Here is a 4836-nt window from a genome sequence, read left to right as displayed (position 1 = left end):
ATTCTAAATAAAACTCTTATATCATGACATAAAATTTCATATATATACTTTAGTACTGTTATAAAAACAATTATTAATAGTATGCCATAAGCTTACTCTTTAAAACTTAATGTTAATTTCATTCTAAATAAAACTCTTATATCATAACATAAAATTTCATATATATACTTTAGTACTCCATGATTTAATTTTTATCTTACAGAATTAATGATATAATTCATAAAATATAAACTTATATCATTAATTTAGTTAAATTGCCCACAATCTCACAGCTCTAAAAATGTTTTTTATTGTTTAAATAAATAAAATTTTATCCATTTTAGTATCAAAACATTTTTTATTCCTTTATGAGTCCGACGTTTCGGCCAATACAGCCATCCTCAAGGACAATCTTAATACAATTTTAGAACAAAATCATTTAAATATGAAATTGATAACTTTTAACAAAGAAGGTTGGCTGTGATAAAAATTTAATTTTTTTCATTTACTGGGAACAATTGACTAATTAAGGTAATTTTTGGACTGATATAAATGACCTGGGCAGAATAGCCTGCATAAAGTTGTTTTTTAAATGATTTGGTTATAAAATTTGTATTACGAATGGCCGAAGTAGCCGAAACGTCGGACTTATAAAGGAATAAAAAATGTTTTGAGGCTAAAATGGATAAAATTTTATTTATTTAAACAATATTAACCAGTCTCAAGAAAGTGTTAACATTATAAATAAATTATAGATAATATTAATTTTGCAAAGAATAGCATTCAGAAATAATTAGTGCTACGTGCAAAACCTCACGACCTGCCTGTCTCCTAGTTTAATATAGCCCATACTCAAATTAGATATTGTGTGTTAAATAGTTTTTACAAAAGTAATATTTTTCAACGTAAAAAATCTTATATTATATATATTATACATCTCTGTATCCTTGTTCTGAAATATTGCGTTACGATGTAAACCAAAACTTTTTTTATAGTATAAAACTGCAAATCATTATTCAAATGTTTAATTAATTAGTTAAAGTTAAATTAATTGTTTATCATACCCATAATTAGCAATGAAATTCTGGAACTCAAATTCTTATCTTACCATAAAATCCAATGAAACATGGTTTGTTATATCCTTGCTAATATTTGATATAATAATATTTAGGCTATTATTATTTAAATAAGATACACTTTGTCAAATATTTTTAACAAAAATTTATAACGGATTTCATTTTTAGGCCAACTCCCTCTCTTCCTCTAACAAAATATAATTAACGTATTTATTTTCAATAAAATTAACATTTAATTACAAAAATAATCTCTTATTAAGTGGTATACGGGCTGGACCTCCCACTATATTTTCACCACTTAACGTAATGGATAATTGGGTAAATATTGTTCAACTGCAAAAATGAAAATTCACTCGTGAAAAAAAATTAAATATAAATTAGTTTTTAATATATTTAAAAAAGTAATATAACATGTAATTTTAAATTGTTGTTTTTTACCTTTTATTTAACCATATTATGTGAACAGATTTCAGCTGAAACCTGAGAGAAAATAATTTTATTTGAATAAAGCCCAGTGCCATAAGATTTATTTTTATATTTTTTTCAAGAGTTACTACTTTCTCAAATTTCAAAAACTGTATATGAAAATAACATGTTATCCATGACCACTTCATGATAACCACGATATGTCAATGTTTTAGGAGCTCTATAAGCAGTGCTACACTGATATTTTCTTTATATCTGTTATCTTTTCCTTTGAAGTCTGATTTATTTTATGACAAAAACTGAATTATCGTTCAATATTTTGATATCAGTATCACGCTTTCATCAAAGAGCAACAATAGGGTAACTTTTATAAAGTGTAATATCAACCGATCCAAAACTCATTCCTTTCTGATTACTGTTAATAAATAATTGATTATTTTTTCTACTTAACCACGATTAAATAAGAAAGTAAATTATTTTTAACTGAGTTTAAATTTGTCTTCCTAATTATTCTGTATCATTTAGATAATTTGTGATTTATACCAGTTAAAAATTAAACATTGATATGATCTGTATTAAATGTAGGTAATGAAATATATATTTTTAAACTTTGATTATTTATTATGTTGACAATATTATGCTGATTTATAATTCGTTAATTGATGTACCGGGATGGTGTCTCAATTTAAAAAAAAAAAACCTTATAATATTACATCATGTAAATGTTGTCATATAGTACTTAAGAAAATTCATAAGGTCATATAAAATAAAAACATCTAGTAAAATATAATGAATTTTGAAAATGGGGATACAACATCAATAACATGATAAAAATCGTTAAATAACACATGATAAATCAATGTAATTATAATAAGGATATTATTATAGCCTAGCGAACACGAAGGTTCGATGCCGATACAATGGTTCTCTACTTACATATATTTAGTGAAGCCCCTCTAAACTTAAATCTGCTAGATCAGTTTTAACGCAATCCTCCCATCTATACTTCGCTCTACCCCTCGGACGTTTACCCCATCGGTTCAGTGTTTATTAATAATTTATGGATCCGTTCGTTAATCAGTCTCACAACCTTACACGCCCATCTTATTCGCCGCATAACTTGAATTATATTTATCAGGTGCAGTTTCCTCAATTCAGTGTTTTGTAGCCTGAATTTTCCAGTTAACTTATATTATTATAATTAACTTATTTTGATCCGAATATTTTACACCATACTTTACTTTATTATATATCAATGTAAATTATGAAGTATATATGTAATATATATTATTATACACACTATGTAAATCAAGTATATGTAATATACATAATATATAAATCAATTTAATATATGAAGATTATGAAAGAAGTAAAGTTACTTAAGACAAATTTATATTTTATTATGATTAATACAATATGACAGACAAAATTTGATGAATTTTTTTTTTAGGAACTGTCTTGTCTGTTCAAATCATGCCAAGAGTTCAACTCCCTCGGAGACGTGGTCTTCATCACGCTGTCCTTTTTGGCTCAAGGATAAGATATAATTAAGTACACGTTATTTAAACTAGTTAATAGGTCATGCTTTATAAGAGTGGTTCAATCGCCAAACTCGTTAAATTAAGAAAAAATCGAAAAACGAGATTTTTTTCCTTTGAATCCTTCTCTTAGCATTCTCGTAAATAGAATAATAGAAAGAATTCTTAACTTTTAAAATAAAACTTCCAAATTCTAGAATGCTACAGAACTCTGCTAATCCAACTTGCGGATAGTTTGATTGTTAGTTACATCGATTTGATTCGACTTGCATTAAAACTCCTATCTTCAGTCTTTTTAAATCTTATATTCAGCTGTTTATACTCGGCTCACTTAGATTTAAAATCTTGATACCCTCCGCTTCTTTTATTTATTTGTAAGGTACATAAGGAAAACAGTTGCGAAAAGTAAGAGATCCTTCATACAGCAGCAAAAATATTTTTTATTTTTTGTATTTATTTATTATCTGCTGTATTTACATCAAATACATCAAGTAAATTTGTTGTAATATAAAAATGGAGTGATACAGACGTGTAGGGAAACTACCCATTGGTAGTAATCTAATCATATTTCTACACACTTGAAGGTCTCGATGCCATCTTATTTTTAAGTCCCTCGGAGGATTGTCACGAATAGAACAAGAAGAAAGGTTTTGATGGTTAGGGATTCTATAATGGATGATTGATACATGGTTCGGGCTAGATCGTTTACATATGGAATATTAAGGTCTTCATGGAAGATTTTATTTGTGACAAAGTAAGGAGTATTGAGGATTTTGAATTATAAGGATTGGATACGAGAGGAATTCAAAGGTTTAAAATTAAAAAAATAAATAAATAAATGCAAAAACAACACCAAAAGCTCTGTTCGACCGAGTAAGGTACATGTAAGTGCCCAAGAGCGATAATTGCCAAACGATTTTCATAAACGTACATCTTCATAAGAAAGTCTTATAATACAAATTTCAGATCTCTAGCAACACCATGAGACACATAATTAGCAAATATATGAAACGCCGTAATATTTTCACCACATTTTGTCCACTTTTTTATAAACACTGTATCTCTGGAAAATTTCTCAATTTAACCTTCAACCATAGACCTTATGGATTATCAGCAGAAATTTTCTAATCACCCTCCAACATTTAGTTACTATTTTCTGAGAAAACGGAAAAAATAAAATAAAAATTATATTTTATTCGATTGTGCAAGACATTTAAAACATAGCTTACCGGTAACCATCCACTTCGTAGTACCAATTTATATCCACTGTTGTTAGTATAACTGTCCAAAAAAAAAATATCTTGAATTTTCAACAAAGTATCGGTGAGATTTGCAATTGTACTTAAGATGTAACTAACAATATTTGGCGTTAGCAGGATAATTCTTGGACGTGATAAGTTTTAGAAAAACTTTTTTGTGTTATTTTTTATAACTATTTATTTTATACTTTATATTTCTGACTTACAGTTTTTATTTGAAAAATGAAAAAAAATTGTATCCCATAAAGAAGGTAGAATTTCAAAGATTTGTTAAAACAAAAATTATTTCGGGTTAATGGATTAAGAAATGCAAATGCTGAAGGAGAAGAGAAACCCAGAATGATTATGGAGGAAAAAAATAGAAGAGAGGACCAAAGCACTAATACAAGAGCCCTAGAGGGAAAAAAGGCAATTATTTCACCCCAATTTTTGATTACTTTAATGAAAACTATGTATAATTACTAATCAAAATTGATGAGTCTGCCAAGTATAGGTAGTGGGAATAAAAAACAGTAAATGTTTCAACGTTAAAAAAAAATAGTTTTCATTTAGAGCTAC

This window comes from Halyomorpha halys, unplaced genomic scaffold (assembly GCF_000696795.3).
Source record: "Halyomorpha halys isolate HHAL.00 unplaced genomic scaffold, Hhal_1.1 Scaffold1181.1, whole genome shotgun sequence".
In the NCBI taxonomy this organism is placed as follows: Eukaryota; Metazoa; Arthropoda; class Insecta; order Hemiptera; family Pentatomidae; genus Halyomorpha; species Halyomorpha halys.
This window is presented reverse-complemented; position numbering follows the sequence as displayed.